Raw genomic sequence first — 27,924 nt, 5'->3', positions numbered from 1 at the left:
TGCTTTTGAGAGACAGTGCTTTAAAACCACACTGGACTCCAGAGTTCCTCTGGTTCAATGCTGTACTGTAAGGCAGGCCTCTGTTTTCATAAGATACAATGAGGACCCTTCCAGGCAGCCGGGTTATTGAGCATCCATCCTGATTTGCTTGCACAAAGCTCACACGGAGGTTAGACTATGGTCACATCCACACCATTTAAAGCCCTATTCTATCTCTTTAACAGTCATGGAGAATCCTAGGGACTGTAGTTTGTTAAGGGGGCTGACCTCACAGAGCATTGTGAAGTTTCCAGCACCCTTAATGAACTAGAGTTCTCAGGATTCTCTATGGCTGTTAAAATGTCACAATAGTGCTTTACATGTACAGTGTGGATGCGACCTACACCCTGTCTTTATTGACCTGATATGCTTGTAGGATGTTTATACATCTTTCTGTTAATTATTCATTCATCTGGTGCATTTCTCTGTCACTTTCCTAACTGCAAAAAGACATAGAATCATAGAGTTGGAAGGAACCTTCAGGATCATCTAGTCCAATCCACTGCAATGCCAGAAGATGCAGCTTTCACTTACGGGGATCACACCTGCAACCTTGCCATTACCAGCACCATGCTCTAACCAACTGAGCTATCCAAAAGAGGGGAAAAAATGTTTAAAGTGGATTTCTTGTGTTTACCGTTTATTTATTTTTATTTATTAAATTTGTATATTGCCCTTCATCTGAAAACCACAGGGCTGTTCACAACATGAAATACAAACTGGAAACACAACGTATATAATAAAAACAAACAAAACAAGCCAATAACCCCCTTCCCACAGACACATTTAAAAGGCCATAGAATGTTTAACCAGCCAAAGGCCTGGTTATATAGGTTGGGGGGGGGGGGAATTGCCAGGTGTCTAGGGATATGCGGTGAAGGTGCCAGTACTGTGTTAGGATGACAGAGCCCTTTATTTCCCTTAAATACACACATCTAAATCTCCAGCATGCACCTGAATCCGACCAAACAATGGAAGTCTGGAGGCCCCCCAAGTCCCTTCTTTTCATGATTGGTTGGTTTTTGGTTTTTTAAGACAGTTTTTCACTTTGGTGAGACATCACTGTTCAGAAGAGTAAGGATGCATCTGCACATCTGCTTGTGCCTAGAAGAGGAAGAAGAGTTTGGATTTGATATCCAGCTTTATCACTACCCGAAGGAGTCTCAAAGCGGCAAACGTTCTCCTTTCCCTTCCTCCCCCACAACAAACACTCTGCGAGGTGAGTGAGGCTGAGAGACTTCAGAGAAGTGTGACTAGCCCAAGGTCACCCAGCAGCTGCATGTGGAGGAGCGGAGAAGTGAACCTGGTTCACCAAATTACAAGTCTACCGCTCTTAACCACTACACCACACTGGAAAGCATTAGTCCAAAGGGTGTTCTGCTTGATACACACTTTCTAGGCATGGGTCCCCTTGTCCCACTCCTTTCCAAGAGTGCTCCTCTGATTGAGTGATAAAGAATGCTTTCCCCCAGCGAAAAACAGCAGGAGAAGAGTCAGAGTGGATAAGCATCCCCCAGCCAAGGACTTGGGAGCAACCAGATTCTCGGAGCGCTCTCCTGACATCTTCATTGGCTTAGCTCTGTGGAGGAAAGACAAGCAGGAGTGTTGACGCTCTGGAGTACAGTGGTACCTCGGGTTACAGATGCTTCAGGTTACAGATGCTTCAGGTTACAGACTCCACTAACCCAGAAATAGTACCTGAGGTTAAGAACTTTGCTTCAGGATGAGAACAGAAATCGCATGGTGGTGGTGTGGCGGCAGTGGGAGGCCCCATTAGCTAAAGTGGTACCTCAGGTTAAGAACAGTTTCAGGTTAAGAACGGACCTCCAGAACGAATTAAGTTCTTAACCCGAGGTACTACTGTACACTAAATGTTCTTAACCCAAGTAAAAGTTCTTAACCCGAGGTACTAAAGGTAAAGGTAAAGGTACCCCTGCCCGTACGGGCCAGTCGTGTCCGACTCTAGGGTTGTGCGCCCATCTCACTTAAGAGGCCGGGGGCCAGCGCTGTCCGGAGACACTTCCGGGTCACGTGGCTAGTGTGACGAAGCTGCTCTGGCGAGCCAGCACCAGCTCCGCACACGGAAACGCCGGTTACCTTCCCGCTATAAAGTGGTACCTATTTATCTACTTGCACTTAAGCGTGCTTTCGAACTGCTAGGTGGGCAGAAGCTGGGACCGAAAGACGGGAGCTCACCCCGCCGCGGGGATTCGAACCGCCGACCATGTGATCGGCAAGCCCTAGGCACTGAGGTTTTACCCACAGCGCCACCCGCGTCCCAAGGTACTACTGTACAACCCGAGGTACTACTGTACAGTAAATGTACAAGGGAGATGTTTTTAATAAGATTGAGTAACACGCTACTAACCATCCCTTTTGCTGCATAGGTAACACCACCAATTCTCCCTCTGTCTGCCTCCCACTTATTCCTGGTTTTAAGGACCACCTGTTGATTCAAGTCTATTTTTATACAGCTGCTCCTTTTCTCCTTTTCACCCTTGTTAAAGCCCTTGATTCCCATCACTTTGCACCTGAATCTGCCAGAATTCTTCCAAATGTGCCCTGCAGCTGCTGGAGAGCATTGTGGCAATCAGGAGAAAGTGAAAGGTCCTTTGTTCCCCACTTTGACACAACAATAGGGAGAAGCAGCACCCGCAGTCAGAAACTTATGCTGCCTTCAATTGCTGAGATATTCTGTCTCCAGACCTCAGCTCCTTGTGCAGCAGCAAGACATTCTCCCTTCTAGTACGACAGCCGCATCACTGTATCCTTCGAGGTCCTTCATCCCTGACTGTGACTGTCTCTTCTTTCGACAGCATGTCTTCCTGGTTTTCAGGTTTGACAGCTATGCCTCCCATCGTTCTACTCTTCTTCCCAGGGACCACCTACCATTAATCAGAATGAAGTTTGCCCACTGGGCAAACTGAACAACAACAGTGTATAATTTGAGTTGAAACAAACAGAAATGTTGTCTTCCTTACTCCAAGTCTTTGTGCAAAGCAGGAGACATTCAAGAAAACACACAGAATAAACTCCCTCAAAACTATACAGCAAGTCAGGGCACGTGCTACCTCAGTAAATATCATACTACTCCGCTTGTTTGCTAAGCACCCCTGTCTTGGCTGGTTGACTTTAATACAAACATAATTAACACTTAAGTTACAAATTGAATGATCCCTGCTGTTGCACTTCCAACAACTTCACACGCAACCATTCCCACACAACTATATTGAATTTGAAAGCTACGCAAAACCATCTTCTTAGCTGATTTTAATGTGTTAAAAAGGTTTTATGAAAGCTTTGGTGTGTGTCCTAATTATGGCTCATGACAACTGAACTTGGATCACTTGTTGTTTGAGAACGTGGTGAACCACAATCCAGGCATTGCTCCAAACATTGAAATGCCAACATTCAACTAATTTTCCACCCATGTATACAGTCTTGTTTCTGAGGCCTCAGTTATGCTTAAGGTTAAAAGAAGACGAGCACTGGCAAAGCTTGAGAGCTCCATCCGAGTGTCTTTCTTAATATGAGGGGATGTACTATTTCGCTTGACAAATCCATTGTAAATTTCAGTCACAGTTTCCCCACCATGCAGAGCTCCCACCTCTGCGTGCGATGACTCAGGTGCCCTTTATTAGACAGCCCTCTTCACAGTCTCAGTGCTCTGCATTATTAACTACAGTTATTAAGCTTATTATAGAAATAAAATTTCAGCAGCCGTATCATTAACGAGGGGAAAACTCAAATCTCAGCCTTGGACCAAATTACTCCTGCAAATTACTGTGGGCTCACCCACGTCATAGATTTAAAGCACATGGCTTCCCCCAAAGAATCCTTAGGCTGGATTAAATTAAATGATTGCGCTTGCCAGTGCAATGAACCCTGCTTGTGTGGTTGCATGTAGAGGGGAGCTTGTTCCATCAGGCAAGCAGGTATGCTGGCACAGAAAGATCAATCATCTTAGTGTGGGTGGCGCTGCGGTCTAATCCACATGGATGTACTGAAAGAATACAAAAACTTTTTAACTTTCTGGTATTTTTATTTTATTTGTGTATGGGATGGGATATCAATTGTAATATAGTATATTGATGTATAAATCTGTGAAATATGTTCAAAAAAGATTTTCAAAAAAGGAAAAAGGAGAAAGGAAGACTAATAATAATAATAATAATAATAATAATAATAATAATAATAATTTTTTATTTATACCCCGCCCTCCCCAGCCAAGGCCGGGCTCAGACTACAAGAACTTGTTTATGTATGCAACAACGGCAGCACGGATATTGTTAGCTCAATACTGGAAAGAAGAACAAGTCCCAACTAAAGAAGATTGGCAACTTAAATTAATGGGATATGCCGAAATGGCCAAATTAACTGGAACTTAGAAATCAAGATGACAACAAATACAGTGGTACCTCGGGTTAAAAACTGGAGGTCTGTTCTAAACCTGAAACTGTTATTAACCTGAGGTACCACTTTAGCTAATGGGGCCTCCTGAGGCTGCCGCGCCGCTGCTGTGCAATTTTTGTTCTCATCCTGAAGCAAAGTTCTTAACCTGAGGTACTATTTCTGGGTTAGCAGAGTCTGTAACCTGAAGCATCTGTAACCCAAGGTACCACTGTATAAAGAAGAATGGGAAATGTTTATTGTATATTTACAAAAACATTGTAAGGAAGTTAATACAGTAACAGGTTTTTAAAAAACCACTTGTAATATTAAGGAGAATGTTTAAATTCAGAAACAATTAAAGATAAGGAAATTATTGACATGTATAAATTAAGATAATACAAAAGAACCAGGGGGAGGGAGTGGGAGGAAGTCAAGGGATCTAAGTAATCCCAAAATATGAATTTATTATGGTGAGAAAATGTTTTATTTTCTATTTTCTATTTTCTATTTTCTATTTTGTGTGGTTTATTCTTTTATACTTATGAGATAATAATGTTTAATTGTGAAAATTAATAAAAAATATTTAAAATAATAATAATCATCCACCAAGTCTCTTGGGCTTGCCCTTCAGAAGGTTGGCGGTTTGTATCCCTGCGACGGGGTGAGCTCCCGCTGCACTGTCCCAGCTCCTGCCAACCTGGCAGTTCAAAAGCACGCCAGTGCAAGTAAATAAATAGGTACCACTGCAACGGAAAGCTAAATGGTGTTTCCGTGCGCTCTGGTTTCCATCACGGTGTTCTGTTCCTCCAGAAGCAGTTTCGTCATGCTAGCCACATGACCTGGAAAGCTTTCTGTGGACAAACGCCGGCTCCCTTGGCCTGAAAGCGAGATGAGCGCTGCAATCCCATAGTCGCCTTTGGCTGGACTTACCTGTCCAGGGGTCTTTTACTATTTTGTACTTTGAATTCCACCCCTGGGAAGTGTAATTTGCCCCTCAGAGAGCTGCAATTCCCAGTACCCTTAACAAACCACCATTCCCAGGATGGGGGTGGCAGAGGGAAGCAATATGCCTTAAAGGTCTGGTGTGGATGTGGCCCAAGCTTGCCCCACTGGCAAGACCAATTGCTGCTTCTCTCTCGAGTCAGTAGACACTGCATAGACACATGGCTGTAGATCGTTGTGGCGCTCATACGGAGCCCCTGGTCATTTCACAGACTATTGACCCGTACACCACTAATCCGCTGCCACCAACCAGGTCCTCCCCGGTAAATCACTTAGTCTCAGTCAGGTTCTTAAGTTAACAATGAAGATTGTAGTTTATTGCAAACTTTAAATGCATCCGAAACACTGTTACCCTCTACCCTCTTAGTCTTATTTTATTCTGTCTAACTCTTTTACCTCCCCTCACAAAAGAACCAACTGCACTAACTGTCTCCTGTCTCTCTATTTCCATTTGTCTGCCAACTGCTTTCCCAACTGCCTTTTACCAACCAACCAACCAAGCAACTAGCTAACTAAATCTCAGGCTAAGCCCTTTTATAAACAGGTAGGCTCCACCTCTGGCTTTTCTATTGGTCTACCTATTAACTCTTTCTCTCCCCCTGTACAGGCATTTTCAAAATAACGGGCAAACGCCACAATCGTGTAATAATCACTCTCTCTAATACTGGGCTCACTGTCCCTCAGCAGACGTCAGCGCATTTACAAACAAAAGCATAACTGAATTGAAGTTTGGCACAGGAAAAGCAGGGTCATAGCTAGGGGGTGGTAAGGTGGGCCCCCACCAGGGGTGCAGGCGATTGGGGGGGCACAAAATGGGCTAAAATATATGTCCATAAATATAAATATTGATTATTGCCTCCTAAGAAATGGTTTTTAATAGAGGGTGAATTGAATGGATGGAGGAGGGGAGTGTTGGAGGAGAGGCGGAAAGAAAGTTAATTTGTCTGTGGCTAACGGGCACAATCTGGACAGTTCTGCCAGGGGCGCAAGATCACCTAGCTACGGCTCTGAGGAAAAGAACTCTCTGGGTGAAGCCATCTCTGCCCCAGCTCTGGAGTGAACAGTGACAGCGAAAAGTGACTTGGCAACACGATGGAGGGAATTGCCTTACTGCTAATGTGAACATAACCTGGGAGTGAGGGGAGTAAAATGGTCTGTGTGAGCCAGTGACGAAGCTGCATGCTCCAGCACTGGGGGGCGGAGAGCAGGCGGGGGCATGGCTGGCATGCGCCCCGGGGCATGGCGTGCATTCCGGGGGTGTGGCATGCTGCCACGGGGGTGTGGCGTGTGTCTTGGGGGCATAGTGTCCGGCGCAGTGGGGGTGCACGGCGAGTGTCCTGGGGGGGCGGCCGCGATGGTACCCCCCTCCCCAATGGTGCTGGGGGTGGTGCGCTCCCCTCGCCTCCCCCCCATCAGTGGCGTAGTGTGGGTTGTCAGCACCCGGGGCAAGGCAAGTAATTTGTGCCCCCTAACCCGTGGATTTGCGCCCCCTAACCTGTGGATTTGCGCCCCCTAACCCTAACCCCCAGATGTTGCGCCTGGTGCGGCCGGGCCCCCCTGCACCCCCCACGCTACGCCACTGCCCCCCCCCCGTTCCTCCACCATTGGTGTGAGCGCCTTTCAGCACATAATATTCTGGAGCAGGGCAGGACTGTCTGCCTGGACCCCTGAATAGGAACACGCTTCCTAGGAGGTGAGGACCCACTTGCTAGTTTCTTGCAGGCCCCACTTATACTTCCCCCCAATTGTGTTCTCATGGAGGTGTCTTATACCAAAGGTTAAAGACGGGGGGAGTCACTCTTGGTTTCATCAAAATAAATTACTCAGAATTAATAACTGAACGCAGGGATATGGGGTGGAAAAAAACGGAGCATCGTGTCAGCCTGGAAGTTGTTTTCCTTGCCTGTGTCGCACAGTGCAGGTAATAAATCATAATTAGGCCAGGGGGCGGGGGGGGGACGACTAATAGACTGTAAGGGCGAGATTCAGAGAACCACATGAAGCTGAGAATCCCAATGAGCAGGAGGAAGAGACAGTGGTGGATATAGGAGACTCAGGCAGCAGCTTTCTGTTTCTAGCGTGCAAAGTAATAGGAAGATTTTCAGAAAAGGAGCATGGTCCCTCTTTGGTGATTTCTGACAGTGTTTCCAAAGACATTGGCAGAGTTCTATCATTCTTCATTGGTTGTGGATTTTCTATGCTATATGTGCTCCCCTCCTGGGCACGGTATACATTGCGTATAGGAAGCATTGTTCCAGCATAGCGGTGGCTCATCTCCCCATCCCCTGGTATAACCTGTGAATATGATTGTGCCAAGAAATATGTGCTTGATCAGAATTATGTCTCCAGTAGCTGAGTGTTAATGTTATTTATTTAAATAAAAAAATTGTCCAGTAGCACCTTAGAGACCAACTAAGTTTGTTCGGGGTATAAGCTTTCGTGTGCATGCACACTTCTTCAGATACGAAAGCTTATACCTAGAACAAACTTAGTTGGTCTCTAAGGTGCTACTGGACAATTTTTTATTATTATTTATTTATTTATTTATTTATTTATTTCGACTGTGTGAGACCAACACAGCTACCTACCTGAATCTGTTATTTATTTATTCATTTATAATTCAAAGGCTAGTGAGGTGCAAAACCAGCTTAAAGCTTAGTAATACATTCCAATTATATGTGTATATATATATATATATACACACACACACACACATACACACACATGCATACATTTTTTTTTAGCATAGGCCTGACCACAGCATGATCCACTAATGTGAGCAGAGCTCATTATTCAGGATTTGGCTGCACATTTAATGGTTTGATAAACCTATAGCCATGGCCTTCTTCCTGTTAACTCCTCCAGACAGCCTATTTAACTGAGAATTCATCATAATCTGCTTGGACAAAGTTTATAGGGAGGTTAGGCTATATCTGTTCTTTGTTTGTGGGGAGATTATATGATAATGAACGTTCATCCTGATTTGCTTCCATGTTGTTTACACAGTTTCCCTGCCCCATTATTCATTTACCTCACACTTTTCAGTACTTTCTCCCATCGCTTTCCTGACTTCAAAAAGCCATTTCAAAATAAACAAACAAGCATTGAGTAACGCTTGCAATGTACTAAAAATTATGGTAAAAATAGATTATTTAAGAAAAATAGAGAAAATAAGAGAAGCAGTTGAAGAAAGATTGATAGTGGTAACCATGGAAGAGCAGAGGGGAGTCGAAGGTTTCAGGGAATAATAAATGATGATGTTGATGTTTAATGATTGAATTTAAATTTGCAACGTAAAACTTAATAAAAAAGATTTGACAAAACAAGCAAACAAGCAAACCTTAATTTGTTGTACCAAGGTGACAGAGAGCCCTAATCCACTTTAATTGTGCAAAGCTAAAGTTATGGCTTGCTCTTGAATCCCTCCCACAAAATACTTTCAGCGGGGACCTGGGACTGCATTCACCAAGCCACAATACCTGGCTGTGTTCGCACGCACGGCACAGCAGCAGAAGCTCATCATTTGGATCCTACATTTATGAATACGTCAAAGCGGTACATTTTCAAGAATGCTTGGGATTTAATGAAACGGAGGGGGCCCACTCAGCAAAGTTCTCTAGTGACCCTCTTCAGCGCTTCTAAATGCTCAGCAATGTAGAATCCCAGCATGCACCTTGCAGCTCAGGACCCGGGACATTTCTGACATGACAGCTGGCGCATCTGCTGTAGCACCAAGGGGAAAGAGGGACCGTGTTTCACCGCTCTGCCTCCAAACCAAGCTGTCACTCTTGCTTTCCAGGAATAGGAACTGGCAGGCAGGGCTTCGTTTTCTAATGTAACGATTGCTCCGCAAACGCAAAGCAGGCACGGAAGGGGTGACCAGTGGGAGCGGGCAAGGAGCAAAGTGGCCAGCAGAATACTGAGTGGGCTTGTCGTAATTGCCAGTGCCACTCATGTGACTAACGAACCCAGAACTGGGGGGGCGAGGGCAGTGTGGTGGAAGGAGGAGGAGGAGGAGAAGAAAGGTGATCCTGTCGCTGAACTGATGGTAATAAAGCAGCTGAAAAATGCATGAACAGAATAAATGCCTCTCCCTATAGCAAAGGAGGCAAGATAGAGAAATATGAGTGAAGCTGAGCACAATCAAAGAGATGCTAGACGGGCAGTAGTAAGGAGGCTGGAGGAAAGGAGCAAGAGGAAACAAAAGGAGAGAGAAAATGTGTTTTTGTTTATGTTTTTATGCTGCCTCATTCCAAGGGATATGAAAGACCACTTTTCTGTAAAAATGTGGCAAGACACACATTAAGCTAACATCTTTTCTCTCCCCCCCCCCTTTGTTTGCTCAATTCTGATTACAGAGCAGCAGGCTGCTTATATATATACCATCCTCATTCTAATGTTATTCCCGATGGAGAAATTCATACTCGAGTGAAAAAAACAACACACACACCCATTATATAACATAGGAATAGCTATAGAAGGAAATATTTTGATATCTTCAACCACCTTCTTTTTTGTATATGAGTAGGCATTCATGGGACCACGCCCACAAAAGATCATATGTGTGTTTCCAAATTACAGCCTTTCCAGACAATGAAAATATAGAAATAAAACCACCCAGCTCAAATATTAACAGCACACAACACATAGATACTTTGCTGTGGTGGTGTGTGCTTGCTGGTGTGTGTGTAGTGAATTTACTGATATTCCCTGGGAAACAATTAAATGGGGTAGATGTGGACAGTTCCACTGGAAAGGAGGACAAAAATCTGGAATAAAAGGGAAGGAAGGGGAAGCGGAAGGAAGGAAGGAAGGAAGGAAGGAAGGAAGGAAAGAAAGAAAGAAAGAAAGAAAGAAAGAAAGAAGGGGAAATTAGTACTGGCTTGCAAAAGAAGAGGTGAAGCACCCACCTCAGGTTGCAGAAGTGCACTGCTTTCACCACTGAGAGGGAGAAAAGCCTAGTGAGTAGCAACACTTGGAGGAGCACCCTGGCTCCTACCATGTTTAGCAAAAGGGGGGAGACGTTCCTGCACACTGGCTGTTGCTCGGCTCCCCACCCCCCCACCCCATGGTTGCCCAAAGGGAATGTGGCTCTTAGACTGAAAAAGGCTCTCTACAATTACTGCACTGGAACAATATCCAGGGATGCTTAAAGCTTGATGGTAGCACTGCCTGCACAACTGTGACCCACCAAACCCAACACAGCTTCTTGATGCCTCTCCTTCTCGGAAAGAAAGAGTAGCGCAGATGCCGTTGGGGGTGATCCACCTCCGGCCCCCTCAACCAAAGATCTGTCAATTAGATCATACATTGGCTCAGATGCATATGAATATCTGGACAAACAAACAAGGGGTCTTTCTGCTCTGTCTCCATGCTGACAGCGGGGAATATATTCATGGCACCTACACACATCAGCGCCAGTGACTAAAAAGGAAATGTGATTAAAGGGCTCAGGAAAGTTCAGCATTCCCACAGCTGCTGGCATTTATACAGGAAATTACAAAGAGATAGCTATTTATTTTGCAAACCCAGTGATGGATCATCAGCTTATTCAGAGGAGTAGCTCTTCGGCTGTGAATCCTTTGCACTTTGCTCAGCTACTACTAGCACCAGCCTCTGGTGCCTGAAAAGAAATGATGCCTTTGTTGGAAATAGTGTCGGAAATTTTTGTTCAGTCCGCACTTTCAAGTGAGCTGACCTGATTTGCAACTTTGAGACTAATTCCTAGGCCAGAATGCAGTTATCCACCAGATTTCACACTTCTCTAAGTTTTTTTGGAGGCAGTCTTTGTAGGTATTTATTTATTGTGCAGAGTTGTAAACTGCTTCACAGCCATCAGCTACCAAAGCAGCGTACCATGAGATAAAAATGGAAGAAAATACAAAACGTGATGGACTCGGTAAGCTAAAAGCAATAAGACCATCTCTGCAGTTCTGCAATGAGAATTTATTGGGTATAATGCGTACAAAAAGGTGTATTTTAGGGGGGAATGCATAGAATGCAATTTTTAATGCATTTTTTTTAATAAAAAAAACCAACTGCCAGGAGTAGGTGCCAGGAGCAGGTTAGCAATAAGTCACAGGGCTCCGGCTCAGGAAACCAGGCCTATTGAGCACAACAACTCGTTTGCATAGTTCTTGCCCCAATGAGGCAGCTGCGAGGACTGAAGATTCCCCGCCTTCCCATGGCTCCCTAAGTCTCCTCCTCCCCCGGTTCCTTCCCAAGCAATCTGAGGCTCCTTCGTCTTGCCTGTCTTTTTGCTCTGCCCTCTTCTGATCCTGGGAGACCAGCAGGGAGGAGAGCTGGTCTCAGCAGAAGGGGGAGTATGCCTTGTTTCCTCACCAGCCTGACTCATTGCTGCCTCTTGGCCCCCTCCTCTCCAGCCTCCACTTCTCTCTCTGATTCTGGACTGCTCTCTGCCACAGCCTCTTTCTGCTCACTAAACCCTGTTACCTCTTCAGCTTCCAACACCTCCTCCTCCCAGTCTGCTTCCTCTTCTCCCTCTGACTATCCATCATCACTCCACCACGACTCCCCTGGCTCTGAGCCTTCTTCTCTTTGAGTTCCCTTAGGAGTTCCTCAGCTAGTGCTTCTCAACTCTCCCCTGCATCCAGCTGGTCCATGACAGCAACTGATTGCCCTGGTCTATAGGTCTCTAGAAATGGCAGCAGTAGGAGGTAAAAGGAGAGGAACTGCCATTTTGTGAATGGATAAATGCAGCTGTTCATTTACCTAGAAATAATGTGTTGCCTTTCATACTCACAATGGAACCAGGAGACATCACGTCACCTTAGGCCTGTGCAATGGTGACATTTGGACCAATTACCACCATTCAGACACAGGGCTGCTTTTGAAGGGAGACAGATTTTCATTTATTTGCTTTTCACTTGACTTCAATGGTCCTGAATTAGCCAGCAGAGAGGGTTTCTGAAATGGCGAAAGGAAATGCCTGGTTTTAACACTCACCACTCCTACTTATATTATTATTCATTTCATTTCTATACCACTATATATTTTTAAGAAAAAAACTCAAAGTAACCTACATTAAAACATCAGATAAAAACATCTAGAATAAAACATTACTGAAGAAAGTCAAATATAAAGTATACATTCAAAGCAACATAATTAACAGGAAACTATTATCTTAAAGATTTCAAAATAAAAACATTATGAAGGAGGTCAACTACAGAATGCATGTTTGACACAGCAAAGTTTTAAAAAATATTAAAATTTTCAAAAGAAAACGTAAAAGAAGTCGAATATAAAATGCACATTTAAAGCATTCGGGTTAAGTACTTAATTCATTCCGGAGGTCTGTTCTTAACCTGAAACTGTTCTTAACCTGAAGCACCACTTTAGCTAATAGGGCCTCCTGCTGCTGCCGCGCTGCCAGAGCACGATTTCTGTTCTCATCCTGAAGCAAAGTTGTTAACCCAAGGTACTATTTCTGGGTTAGCAGAGTCTGTAACCTGAAGCATCTGTAACCTGAAGCATCTGTAACCTGAGGTACCACTGTAATACTAAATAAAAGGGCTCTACATGCCCCTTGCAGTCTGATTCAGGGCCCAATCCAGTTCTTCAGAACAGCCCCAATTCAACCTAAGATAATTTGAGACTGACTCAATCTGACCTGGATCCAGGCCTTAATCCAAATCAGGGGTTTTATACAATGTTTAATTAGGGTTCAATCCCTGATTATACATGGTGGGGGAAGTAGGAGATGCAGGAGCCTAATTCTTCCTCTCCTCACCATTGGACTGCTCTTTTTTTTGATAGCCTTGGACCACTCCAACTTGTGGACCCAATGCAATCAAGCATGAACCAGGGCTGCCTTGAACAACTCCTTGACAGTACAGTGGTACCTCTAGTTACGGACTCAATCCGTTCTGGGGTGCCATTTGCACCTCGAAAAGTCCGTAACTAGAGCACTGCTTCTGCGCATGTGCACAGTGGGTTAGAGCGGTTCTGCACATGTGCAAAGCACACAGAACACTTCTGTGCATGCGTGAAGTGCGCATAACACTACTGCACACACGCATGTGGTGAAACCCTGAAGTATACACTTCCATGTTTGCTGCATTCGCAAGACAAAAAGACACAACATGAACCTAACGCAACACGAGGTATGACTGTACTACAATGTTTTAAGTTTTGAATTTTTGTGTGTGTGAATTAGGTAAGGAATTGAAGTATCAACCAGAAAACTGAGAATGTGATCACAGCCTGTATCCGTGACCACACCCTTCCTCTGTCCCAAATGTCATTCAAGGGAAAAGATGTGTGACAATCTACCCTTCTTTTCTCTTTCACTGGAGGTTCACTCATAGATAATATTTACAACAAAAATATGAATTGATCCTGATCAACAGCACCCTTAACATAAACAGATGGTTTAAATTTAAAATCAAAAGGACCACTTTAGATATTACACCACTCTGACCAAGGAGGCTGGTTAAACCAGTTACAAAATACAAAGGTTGTATCTGTCTTGTCCAATCCCATGATGTTTCCTAACATGGCACCATCTCCCATTTCTGGCCATGGTGTAATACTTCTGCAAATCTGTGAATTCTAAATCTTCAAACCTTAGAGAAACCAAGTGCGTCAGAGCTTGGTAAGTGTCATAAAAGCATCTGCACATTTTGGGGATGTGTGTGCTTGGATGTGTGGGCGTCTTATTAGTATATGTGTTGTCGTTATTACAGTGCTATCCGAAACAGCACTACTTGTTTTCTCTCTGCAAGGGATGCATTTGTTAAAAGGGCATGTTTTCAGATCAAACAGTAGATTTTCACACATTTCCATATATTTACAACGTAAATGACAGCCAACATTCTGCATCCAGTGTGAGAGTGATCTTTAGCTTTCCTCGAGGGCAATGAGCTGATTTATTCTGCCCATTTGCCCTTCCCAGCCTCTGCTTTACTAGCCTTTTGCCCAGTTCCAACACTAATTACCTCTGCAGTAGCTGGATTGTGGGGAACTGAGTTTGAACCTGTGGAGTAGGGAGTGACATGGAACGGACACCCATCCTTGTTATCTGTGTTTCAGCACCAAGTGCCCATGGATGAATTGTTCCGTCTTCCTCCAGGTTGCACTCTGTCTTCTGTGAGGAAAAAAGCATGTATTGAAAAGGGCTGTAGAGCATTCAGAAGGTCCCAGGTTAAATCCCTGACAGGTTAAACCTCCAGATAGGACCGGTCAAAATCTCTGTGTGAAATTCTGGAGAGCTGCTGGTTAATGGTCTTTGGGAGAGCAATTTTATCGCATGTTATGATGGTATGTATGCTTTGGCTCCAATAGAAACAATGGAGAAAGACTAGGATAAACAGATGCAGAAGATACAGTTGTGCAGGAATTTATTATTATTATTATTATTATTATTATTATTATTATTATTATTACTAATACCCCACCCATCTGGCTGGGCTTCCCCAGCCACTCTGGGCAGCTTCCAACAAAATATTAAAAATGCATTAAAATGTCACACATTAAAAACTTCCCTGAACAGGGCTGCCTTCAGATGTCTTCTAAATGTCAGGTAGTTGTTTATCTCTTTGACATCTGATGGGAGGGCGTTCCACAGGGCCGGTGCCACTGCCAAGAAAGCCCTCGGCCTGGTTCCCTGTAGCATTGCTTCTCGCAGTGAGGGAACCACCAGAAGGCCCTTGGCGCTGGACCTCAGTGTCCGGGCAGAACGATGGGTGTGGAGACGCTCCTTCAGGTATACTGGGCTGAGGCCATTTAGGGCTTTAAAGGTCAACACCAACACTTTGAATTGTGCTTGGAAACATACTGGGAGCCAATGTAGGTCTTTCAGGACCACTGTTATATGGTCTCAGTGGCCACTCCCAGTCACCAGTCTAGCTGCCACATTCTGGATTAGTTGTAGTTTCCAGGTCACCTTCAAAGGTAGCCCCACGTAGAACACATTGCTGTAGTCCAAGTGGGAGATAACCAGAGCATGCACCACTCTGGCGAGACAGTCCGCGGGCAGATAGGGTCTCAGCCTGCGTACCAGATGGAGCTGATAAACATCTGCCCTGGACACAGAATTGACCTGTGCCTCCATGGACAGCCGTGAGTCCAAAATGACTCCCAGGCTGTGCACCTGGCCCTTCAGGGGCACAGAATTTAGGGGGTTTCAAGCATAGTTTTCTATTAACCTCCTGTACTGTCCAGCCATTTTTGCTTAAAATACTAAAAAAATGTGCAAACATGGTAGTTATGATCAGATACCTATCCCAAACATTTTTAGGCTTTTCAGGAAGATGGAAGATACTTGCTAGCTGGTCGTGTGAGTACAACAGAACATCTGAGCATGCGTAGGGATAAATGGTTTAAATCCACAGGCATTGCCATGGAGGAAAACCTTTAAAATGTTTTTTAAAAGAAAAGAAAAGGGAAATCAGTAAAACATGGTGTTCGAACATGGAGAAAATGGGAGACCAGGAATGCACAGTTGGCTCCCTGTAGGTGACACTCATCATTCAAAGGAACAGAGTTCTTTGTTGTACTTCAAAGAGTGGGTTTTTGCAGGGAAAGCTTCAGGACAAAAACGGGGAGGCACTTGGACACAGATCTGTGCCTCGAAAAAGTGGGGCAAAATGTAATTGTAGATAAGCCCCCAGTTTGCTTTTAAATGCAAAAGTACCTAATGAGCAATTTTTTTAAAAAAATCACTTTGCAAACTGAAACACATGTCCTTTGAAATCCACACTTCTCTGAATTTTGTGGTGCAGCACTCCAGCGAAGTAATGTGTACAGAAATACACCCCAGTAAAATGTGCATAAAATGCATATATTCATGGAAATATATTGGAGAAAAATACTTTGCAAAACCATGCATGTTAGCAAAATTGCATACAAAATTGTGCATATTAGGAGAAATTTGAATTTTCACGATGGAAAAATACAAAAATGGGGAGAAACATGAACTGTCAAATCTACCTGTCAGGGAACTGCCATCAGTGCCGGAGGGAGAGAGCAAAATCCAGAGGGATTCCGGAGAGCGTCCCGGGATTGGGAGAGGCAGCCCATCTTCTGGGGAAGAGAATCAGCGTAGCACCAGTGGAGAAGGGGGGCAGATGGGGGAAGCGGCGAGGCGGTCCCATGACTCCTTGCCGGGGACCAGCGGGGAGAGTAGAGGTCCTCCGCTGCCTACGCCCTCCTTGCGCAGAAGGCTTTCACGCAGAGAGAGTAGGAGAAGACTAGGCGTCAAAGAGCTTCTTTGCTGGAAGAAGTTTAAGAAACGCCCACTGACGGATTCTGCCAGCGATTGAGACAGCCACGGGTGAGTGGCTGTCCGGACAGAAAAGGTTCACTCAGGCAATCCAGCCAGGTGTTTGCACCAGCTTACGCACGAGCAACCCCTAGAACCATTACACTACCCAACCCTAATTGCAGCTCCCCAGAACATTAGCATTGAATGTTCCACTACTATGTCTAAAGACAGGCCTCTCCTGTTCACACTCGGCAGTGTTTGCCAGCACATCACTTGGGTTTATCATGTAAGGTGCACATTGGCTCTGACTGAGGAAGGCATTTTCATAGTTTTTCCTTCTTCACTTCAAGGCTTCTGGCAGCCTGGAGTTGAGCTCGAACCTGTCTCATCCATCATTCACTGGCGGGATGGGGGATTATGTGACCAGAGGGACAAGAGGAGTGAAAGACAGGCATGCAGATGGTGAAGGGAAAACTGTCAAGATGACAATCTGGCTATGAAGGAATAGCAGTAAGAAGAATCTCTGGAAGAAGTCAGTCTGATATACACTCTTCCTATGCAAATGCTTTCAGGGATTGCTTTTGGGATAGTCATGAGGGGGTTAAACCATTTTACGATTATTGCAAGGAAATAAATAGGCTCCTACCAGAATCTGTAGCAACGCTGATGAGGATTTGGAGCTGGGTAAGGAATACAAATGATGGAGCCATTAGAAGAGAGGCCAGTTTTTGCTAGGGCTTGTGTAATGTACTCAGTAAAGCCAGTATTTTTTTAAAAAAGAAAATCACCTCTTGGTTTGCTGGATTTACAAAAGCATGACTATTTCTGGCATCATCTGCTGCATCCTGGTGGTTTTTAGAGATGGCACTTAGAAAAGGAAGTGTGCGGTTTAAAAAGACAAGTGGCAAGAGAATAAGAGAGTAACTGGGACCCCCAGACATCAGCTACACAACATGCTATTTAATAATAAACACTGAACTAATTTGTACTCACAAGCTGATCTGCTGGCTTCCCATATCTTTCGGAGTTCATTCACTCATGCCAGGGCTTGAGGTCTTTTACAGCTGGGTCTAGTGAATGAAAGGTGTGTTTGTTGGTTGTTGGTTGTAGAATGGAAGGGAAGAGCCCCAGATCCTGCTCTGGTTAATGGCACCTACAAAGCATCTGTGAGAAAGTGGGGCAGAATCAATAACAGACCACCTTTGTGCATCCTGTTTAGGGGTTGATCTTCATCTGGCAGGAGCCAGGACAGTAGTAATGCCACTGAGAGCCAGTGTGGTGTAGTGGTTAAGAGCGGTAGACTCGTAATCTGGTGAACCAGGTTCGCGTCTCTGCTCCTCCACATGCAGCTGCTGGGTGACCTTGGGCTAGTCACACTTCTCTGAAGTCTCTCAGCCCCACTCACCTCACAGAGTGTTTGTTGTGGGGGAGGAAGGGAAAGGAGAATGCTAGCCGCTTTGAGACTCCTGAAGGGGAGTGAAAGGCGGGATATCAAATCCAAACTCTTCTTCTTCTTCTTCTCTATATGGGTAGATAGTTAGCATAAGGATACATAAGCCAAGTTGTCCACAGATATTTTGGTGGAAGATTCCAGTGATTTTAGCTTCCATGCTATGATTTTTAATTATTCCTGGCTTTACACCCAAGTTCTTCCAAGGTTGTATTCCCTTCCCACTCCATGGGAGGAGGGGTGCTATCTTTTGCCATATTGGGAAGAGGTGATAAAAAAGGAGCTTCTGCTCTTTGTGTAAAGCTGCATGGATCAGTCTAGGTCTAGGAACTCAAACAGTAGGATTCAGGGGCTGTATTCTCTGCACTGCCATGATAGCTTGACCAGAGAATAGAGCTAGTTGTTTGCTCTCTGCTGTGCCTCAGAACTTACATTGCAGAAGGTCAAGGGTATTGTTGCAGCTACAAGAAAAGCTGGGACCATGTGGTGCAAGAAGCCAATAGGTTATTCTTGGCTGCTTCCTTGGTTTAAGTAACTTGTTCTTCTCAGGTGATGGATGAAGGGCTATAGCTCGGTGGTAAAACATCTGCATTGCAGGTAGAAGGTCTCAGGTTCAATTCATGGCATCTCCAAGGAGGACTGGGAGAGACCTCTGTCTGTAATCCTGGACATTGTGCTACCACTCAGTGTAGACAATACTCAGCTAGATGAACCCAGTGATCTGACTCAGTGCAATGCAGTTTCCTATGTCCTTAGACTTGCAGTCCACCAGCCAGAGACATAGGAAGCTACCATATAAGAGGGAAAACAGCAGAGTAGAAGATGATGATTCAGATTTTTATTTATTTATTTTTTTGTCTCTCCATCCCAACTGCATGGTTTCCTAAAAGCCATTAAATTACAAGAGAGGTTAGGCACCGAGACCTCTGCTTTGCACTCCGCTTTGCTTGTAGATGCTAGTGAGTCCACAGGGAGTTCAGACTAGAGAGTAAATTTGGGCTGACTCAGCAAAGAGGGTTTGGTTGAGAGCTGAGAGCAATAAGGGGCTCAGTCTAGAAGTACAGGGAGCACAAGACTCATGGGTACTGAAAACCAGTAAGCAAGAGCTCTACCATGAGATATAATAGTGGGGGGAAATCACCATGATAGGAGGACCCTTTTTGTGAATCAAATCCACCTTACACAGAAGATGAGATAAAGACTCTGGTGTGCTTACCTGAACAAGTATGTCAAGATTCAACTGTTAATCAAATGTTCAGTAAATCTTTCAGGTGAGCACAGTGTTAAAGGGACAGCTTGTCAAGGTAGGTCAATTGTAATCCTAATATTCCATGACAGCACCCCATCAATCTAAATTAAGGATCACGAGTTGCTTGCTAATTACGCCTATTAGGAACGGTTTTGACACACTCAACCAATCAACGTCACGGGTACTTCCTGCATGCACATGAGGAATGACAATTGTGTCAAGAGTTTTGTGGAGCAAAAAAAGACCCATTTCCTGCATTTTTTTCTGGGTGCATTTGTTCTTGGTGAGGCCTTTTCAAAACGGGACAACGGAAATCTAAGCTAGGGTGCCATGCACCCTACATTACAGAAGGCAGTCCTCTGTTTGAAGTAGTCCTCCATTTGAAGGGCTGTCCAGCCCAGGTCTGGTTTAAAGAAGAATCATAAGATGTGGAAACGGCCCAACCATCATTAGCCCCTGGGCAGCAGATTGAGCAGGCACACAGGTGATGTGGTCCCAGACTTCCCCACTATGATGAAATGTGCTGTATTTCTATATAAATCCCAGGGACCATTTATAAATATTGTTCAGCACATGCATATTTCACACAAATATGTATCCTCCTTCTTCCCACCCATCCTATTTCTCTGGAGTGATGCATTTCTTTATCTGGCAATATGCGAGTGCCCCCCAATCTAGGAATCCTAATCAAGAACAGAGAGGGAGTGTAGTTTGCATAACAGCTGTGAGCTGAACACAGAACTGAGAGCACATTCTAATCAGGATGACGCCCTTCCAAAAGCAACAGGATCTACTCTTTAAATTAAATGGTTGTGGGTACAATAGGAAGAGAAAGCTGTTCACCTGACCAATATGACAGATTTAGAGGTTGAAACCTTGCTCGGGCCTATTTAACTTGGGATGGCAACACGTGAACTTTCAGTAACCTCTGATTTGTTCAAAGGCAAATCCGGGATAGAAATTTGTCTAAGAGCCTTGACCAAAAAAGGGACTATCTACATTGCTAATCTTTACAGTCCCATGGGCATGTTGAGAATTTTGAAAGAGTGCAATGGGCCCACACCTCTGGCTGCTTCCCTTCCCCTCCCCTGGGTCACTCTGCCTGACACATGGAGAGAGAAAGCACACATTCACAAACACACATGTGTATTCACTTACACACTCTGCTTTTTGTGGGGCCTGGGTAAAAGTCAGATCCAGTAGAATTAAAAGGGATCCTCTTTTGTATGATTTGACAGAGTTCTTTCCCCCAATATGACAGGTGGCATTCCAGTTTTACTCAGAGCACAACCCTTGAAATCAATGATTCTAGTTGAGGAAACTGTAGACTTTCCAGTGTTTCAGGACCATAGATCCCAACGTCCTTGCTCATGGTGGCTTGGCCTAATGAGTAGTGTCGTCCAACAAATATCTAGGGGGTTTACCACCCCTGTTCTGGAACAATAACTACATAAAAGTGGGGAAATGAAAATGGGTCTGGTTGTCACATGGAAGATGGAGCAAGCTTGTTTTCTCCTGCTGTGGAGGGTAGGATCCAATGGATTCAAGGTATAAGAAAGGATATTCCAAATAAACAACAGTAAGAACTTTCTTTTTTAAAAATAATTTTTATTAAGTTTTCCATTTAACAATCCAATCATATCACATTAATTAATCCGAATTATACCAATACATATCATAAAATCATAAAATCCAAATATCTTGCTGAATTTTTGTTGGGGGTACCCATGCTTCGAGCTCAGAAAGGGTCCAATCATCTCATATTTCTGCTGCTTTGATGTTCACAAGTCCCATCTTCCAATCTTCTTGTTGTTATCGTTTTTCTTCTTAATAACCTCTGAGTTGTTTCCACAAGTGAGTTGAAGCAAACATTATTAAAACAACAGTAAGAACTTTCTGACAGTAAGAGCTGTTAGAGAGTGGAATGGATTCCCTCAAGAGGTGGTGGGCTCTCCTTCCTTGGTGTTTTTAATTAGAGGTTGGATGGCCATCTGTCATGGATGCTTTAGTTGAGATACCTGCTGGGCTAATGACCCTCTGGGTCCCTTCTAACTCTACAATTCTATGATTCTATGATGAGTTCATGTATTAAGCCATTGTCACAAATAGTTTCTAGTCTAACAATGGTCTAACAATGGTCAGTTATACATGGGGGAGGGTGGGAAATTGCATTTGGTTAACTCTGTTTTGCCGTGTGATATCCTAGGATACCTCCACATTTAGCGCAGGAATGATGAACCTGTGGACCTCCAGATGCTCTCAGATTCCAACTCCCATCAGCCCCAGCCAGCATTGCCAAGGCTCAGGGATGGTGGGAGTTTTAATCTAGCAACATCTGGAGGCTTGCAGGTTCCTCAACCCTTCTCTAATAGATCATGCAGAAAGCATACTAAAAAAATTTTAATCAGACCAGACATAAACTCAAACAGTTCTCAAAGGAAATGGGGAAATGATGAGACATTGAAAGTTTTGTGAACTGAAACAGCTTTATTTTGTGGTTTTTTTGCTTGTCCATTCCTTACATCGACAGATGCTGCCTGCAGCTGCAATTTGTGTGTGGTCACAGGGGGGTATTTGCACACGGTTGAAATTCAATTTTTATGGAGTAGACTTTGCCACTCGCCCACTATCCAACCAATATTTTCCTGTTCATTTGCAGTGTGTTTACTGAATATACACTGCACAAAATCAATCCCAGAGTGTCTCCATGTGGCGTCAATTTGAGGACAACTTCAATCATGTGAAAATACTCTGAGAGCCTGTGGTAAAATTGAAAGGGGGGGAGGGGAGAGAGAGAGAGAAAAAGAAGTTTTTTTGAAGCCATCACTAATACCTTAGCTGCAAAGCTATATTCTTTAAACCTAGATTTATATATCCTAAGCCCCTTCTATCATCATTAATGTCTCTGCAGAAAGGGAGAAAGAACACAATTGAATTGCTAGATAAGCTAATGTCTATTAACTGAAAAGTCACCAACTAAATTGTGTGTATGTGTGTGTTTCCTGCTTGTTATCCAAAAAGAGACTCCCAGAGCAACTTACAAATCACTAATAAAAGAGAGAGGATAGTCCTTGTCCTCAGGATTACAGTATAAAAAGCCACAACATAAAAGGAAAATAAGTTGCGATGAAGGAGGAAATAAGAAAACACAGGCTCAATTTCTTAGTTAAAAGTTATTTGAATGGCATTGGCAGCTGGGATGGGAAAGGTCAAAACCTCCTTTATTGGAGGTTTTTAAGCAGAGGTTGGATGGCCATCTGTCATGGATGCTTTAGCTGGGATTCCTGCATTGCAGGGGGTTGGACTAGATGACCCTCAGGGGGCTTCCAACTCTACAATTCTATGGTTCTAAGATGCACCAGTGGAGCTGCCCTGCATTCCATCTCTTCACTTCTGCAGCCTGATGTAATAATGGATGCTTGGCCAGGTTAGAGCAGGTGGATAAAGGAGCCTAGTTTCTTAGCAGTGGATGATGGCCCTTCTCTGCTGCAGCTCGATGTAAGGACTGCTGCCAGGTCACGACAAATTCTGGAATTTGCATTCCATTTGCATTCTCCTATCTAAACATCAAGTGCATAGTGCCCAGCGCAGGAGTTTTTCTTAGGGACTGTTAGCTAAGTTGGTTGCTTCTCTTGCTTCGCTAGCACACACATTGCAGGTGCCCAGAAAAACCTGCAACCGAAAGCTGCTTGTATTCATTTCTAGTTTTTATTCTGTCCCCTGATTTGTCTCACACAAATTGCATTCTGTATTGTCTCATGCAAATTGCGCACAAAAGCTGAGCATTCCCCTTCTGGAAATGCCAGGCATCTTTGCTAAAGACCAGCAGCCTCAATAAGCCTCTCTCCCTAATGAAGGGAAAAGCCTAACTAGCAAATTTGTAATAGCTCCATTGCTACCCTTTGCTAATATTGCTGCTTGGTGCCAGTAAGTTCCTAAAGGAAATTAGTTTGGGGTCCTAAGCATTTCAGATGTAAACACCAAATGGGCACAGGAAAAACTTAAGATTGCTTGAATCCAGCTAGGTCAGTCTTCCCTAGCCCCGTGCCCTCCAGATGTTTTATACCACTGGCTGGGGCAATGGAAATGGGATGTTTTAATGGGGAAGAGAGAGACTGGCAGAGCTGGCTCTGATCACTGTGCCACCACCACCTTCTGCCCTGGCCACTTTGCATGCTGTGGATGAGGCAGCAGACTCACCTGTCTAGCCCTGCCAAGGAGCCACCAAGGTTAGGACTGCAGCCTAAAGCATTAATAAAACAGCTTCGCCCTATCTCTGCACCAACAGTGCAACCCTATGCTTGCCTGATCAGAAATGTTCCCATTGAGTTCACTCCCAAGTAAATCCATGTGAGATTGCAGTCTAAGTGGCGGAGCATATATCAGGAAGCTAGGCAGTGCAGGCAAGCAAAATGAGTGCCTCTTGGTTAGAAAACCCCAGCCCTTTTCCAGGGACGATGTCTTTGATCCAACGTGATGGGGAAAACTCACATGGACTGCAAGTCTGTCAGAAGAATTTGTCTGAAGTTGCCAACTTAACAGTGACCCAATTAAAAAGTAGATGAAACACACTGAGGTAAGTGGGAAAGAAAGAAGCTCATTTTAATCGGATTAGTACAATTAGCCAATGTCCCCGGGATTGTTTGCAGAACTGTCTGTCAGGATGGCCTTATGGATGGATGTTAAAATATACAGAGGGCATCTTAATATGGAAATCATGTGCCCTTACAGCAAAGACAGATTTCGAACGCCTCATATTTCACAACCAGGTTTGGATTATGTGGTTGAGGCAATTGAAGACTGCAATTTTTCTTTCTGCAGCACTAATAACTAGGAAGGAAGAGGAGGAGGTTCAGCTGGTGAAGCCTGCGCCAATTAACAGGACCCTCGTGGTCGTCTTTGACATCCCGACATCGAAGGAGAGATGAAAAAAAGTTACGAGGTTGTTAAGATTCAGGTTTGTTTCATATTTCTACTTGTCAGGCAAGTAGGCCAGAAATTTCACTCCTGTTTTCTTCCCCTCTGACGACGACAGCGGCTTTGAAAAGCATCCGCCTCGCCTTTGAGAGTGCTGATATCTGCAAGCCCTCTGGTGGGATTGTAGCAGCTAATTGCCTGGGACTGACTGCACTGAAAGGAAAGGCAGGCAAAGATTGTGGTGCTGTTACTTACAAGGAAATAACAGGCAAAGAAAATTAAAAGGGTGGCGGGGAGATGGAAAGGATGGCCTGGGAAAAGAAAAGAAAAGAAAAAGAGATCAGCTTTGGAAACTCAAAAAACAGCAATGGGCCTTCCCCTACTCCCCCATTTTCTCCAGCTACAGTTCAATCAATATATACAGGGACTCAACAGCATCCATTTTGAAGAGGCAGACTTCAAAAGGACTTAAGACATCCTGGGGTTTTCTGGGCTGCAGAAGTGCCAACATTGTCCGATCCAGCATCCCACTCAGGTATCAAGGGACTATTGTGAAATGTGGAATTACAATACTGTGTATCAGGACTATCCCCGCAGGAAGGCTAAATTAATAGTTCCTGACATAAAGGTAAAGGGACCCCTGACCATTAGGTCCAGTCGTGGCCGACTGGGGTAGTGGCGCTCATCTCGCTTTACTGACAGAGGGAGCCGGTGTACAGCTTCCAGGTCATGTGGCCAGCATGATGAAGCCGCTTCTGGCGACCAGAGCAGCACACGGAAACACAGTTTACCTTCACACCTATTTATCTACTTGCACTTTGCCGTGCTTTCGAACTGCTAGGTTGGCAGGAGCAGGGACCGAGCAACAGGAGCTCACCCCATCGCGGGGATTCGAACCGCTGACCTTCTGATCGGCAAGTCCTAGGCTCTGTGGTTTAACCCACAGCGCCACCCGTGTCCCTGACATATTTAGGAATAAATAAGGGAAAACAAATTGTGAAATGCCCCTTGCTTCCACCACAAGCCCAGCAGGGATTTGGGTTTTGTGGTGCCTCAACTTTGGGTTTTCCTTCCTCCTCCCACTTTGGATTGCTTTGGCCACGATACATTTAATAAAGTTACCTATAAGAAGAAGGGATTTCAAACTTTGCTCAAGAATGATTCCATCTAGCTTGACCAAAGCTACAGTGGACCATACTTTATGAAGATTGTCATGGACAGGGTTGAGTTTACACTCCAGAGTAAGGATAGAAGTATCTGTCAATATCAGGTCTCTCAGTTTCTCGTTTTTCCAAACTTAAATTCAGTTCTCCACATCTGTGCAGCAATTAATTTGCATTTTTTTTAAAAAAGACAATCTCATGAAAATTTGACAGCATTTCAGTGACTTTCCCCTAATAAAAACATTTTTTTGTATGTAGTTTTAACTACACACTGCTTTACCCTGGCTTTTGACACCTGAGGTGCATATATTTACGACCCACCCTATTTTTGCAATCGAAAGTCACTTTATGTTGTTTTTAACTTTGTGGGTTATTTGCTACAACCCACCCTGGCACGTAAGGGTGAAGGGCAGGTAATTAATTAAAATAATAAGTAAATGTATACATTTTTGCCAACAGTTCCCCTAATATGCATTTTTACATGTTATTTTCACTATTATATTCATCTGTGCACACTTTTCTTTAATATATGTGCATTTTTGTAAACACTGGTTGGTTAGAGAACTGCATCAAAACATTCAGATAAGTGCAAATTTTGAAGAATGGCTTGTTTTCATTCTCGTGTTGTTTCAGAAATTTGATAGAGTTACCTTTAAATACAAACTGAATTGAATTTCTTCCCCCATCCCTACTCCAGAGGGTGGTCTAAGAGTTAATTGCCACCTGTTGCCCTTTTGTAGTCACTTCATTCCCTAGAAATTGCCCACAGCTGCTTCCATAACATGAAAATCACCTACAGCTCCAACATTTATTAGCTCCATCACATCAAGCAGCACATATCAGACTGTAAACAATCACTCACAATCCTTAGCTGACTCACATCTTGTTTTTCTCCATGCATGTGTGGGTGGAATAATGTCTTTAACCACTTCTCAATCATAGGTGGACAGCCTCTGAAATCTCCCATTGTTTTAAGGAGCAAGCTTCCAGTCTCGGCAAACTTTCATCTAAGTTCCAGCATTCCTATCCTCCATTTTGCTGAAGTTCATGGCATGATTCCACCCTAAAATGCCTGTGTGGCAAAAGAGGGAATAGCTACTCCTTCCCTTTTTGCATCACTCCAGGAAGCAACACCTGAGATGCTAAAATAATATGGTGAAGGAGGAGAAGGTTGAAGCCACAATCCGCCACCCCCCCCCAAAAAAAAAATCCTTGCAGATTGGCACAGAGGAATGAGGCTTTTCTCCCGCTATGAATTTCTCCCCAGAAATCTTCATGACATAAAATTTGGTCCACCACAGTTCAGTGTATTTTATTCTTTTGCAGCAGTGAATCTTTAAGCAGTCCCACCCCCTACTAGCTAAATGCAATTCAAACCTGTCCTCAAAGACATAGGTTCAAAGGTAGGTCCACAACTAATCCAAGCCCACTATAAATGTGCTGGGGCAGGTTATCTAGGCAATCCTGGCCCCATGCATGCAAGTGAATGGCATATGGACACCTGATATGTAACGACGGGAACATGCAAGAACAGAAGATGCTGTGGTGAGAATTTTGCACTGCCTTGAAGTGGTATTCTGCTGCTGCCCTCATCAGGAGGCGAAGGAGGCAGCCAAGCCAGCCTCTGCCCTGACAGATAAATAATGGTAGCATTGCCTTTGCTGGTTCCTTGGAGTGGGGCAAGTAATGGCACCTATCAGCAGTCGAGCAGGTCTCTTCACTAATTTAGCCTGGAACCAAACTCCACTGAAACCACCAGGAGGATTAACATGTCTCCCATTGCAATATTGGGCATAAAGCATTCAAAGCATGGGACCCCCTAGATGCAAAATCCCTTTTGAAACCCCCACCCACCCCTAATTATCACCGCAGTCATGAGTCAGGGAGAGGAGGCAGCATCGCAGCTCATGGACTAATGTGAAATTTAACATGATTACATAGAATCGGTGGAAGAATTCTGTAAGCCTATTTGCCTTTTGGAAACGCTCAAACTGCTGTTTAGAGCGTGCCTTTGCAACTTAGGAAGACAAATTGCACCCCCCTCTCTTTTTTTGCATGCTAACAATAGTCCTGGGAGTCTAAGAGAGAGACAGCCCTCCATTCTCCAAATGCTGTTTCTGTGGACTGGGAAAGAAAACTTTGCAAGGCACTGGGGAAACTCGACAGGCCTTATTACATTGGCAAGACTCAGCTGCCTTGCTTATTCACTTTTCTCAGGCAACATCCATTAATCTAAGTGTTCCACTGAGTCCCTGTTGCCCAGCAGAAGCGTATTACCACTAAACGGGAGTCTGTTCAGAAGCAACTGCCTCCAGTACACTTGTGTTGTCAACAGCCATCATGTCACCTTAACAGTAATTTTCAGCTCATCTGCCCAAATCTCTCCAGTGGCAGGCAGGTGGATTTCACAACTCCCACTTTGTCAGGGTCCATGCCTAGCCTGCTCCGCTCAGAGGTGGGATTAACTTAAGCTACCACATCACTAATG

General features: G+C 44.3%; 1 protein-coding gene and 1 long non-coding RNA gene across 2 annotated transcripts in view; one reads left to right on the top strand and one right to left on the bottom strand.

Annotated features, from left to right (window-relative positions):
* LOC310680353 (uncharacterized protein) overlaps window positions 1–27,924 on the bottom strand; it is a 339,545-nt gene that overhangs the window by 83,754 nt on the left and 227,867 nt on the right. The window lies entirely within an intron of this gene.
* On the top strand, window positions 5,917–27,379 carry LOC310680447. The gene is made up of 3 exons (XR_014512767.1): window positions 5,917–5,977; window positions 24,178–24,313; window positions 26,763–27,379. It is a non-coding gene; the product is annotated as an uncharacterized lncRNA (long non-coding RNA).

This window comes from Podarcis tiliguerta (assembly GCF_965153285.1).
Source record: "Podarcis tiliguerta genome assembly, chromosome: 6".
NCBI classification, from domain to species: domain Eukaryota; kingdom Metazoa; phylum Chordata; class Lepidosauria; order Squamata; family Lacertidae; genus Podarcis; species Podarcis tiliguerta.
The sequence above is the reverse complement of the archived record's forward strand: the minus strand, read 5'-3'. Positions and strand labels throughout refer to the sequence as shown.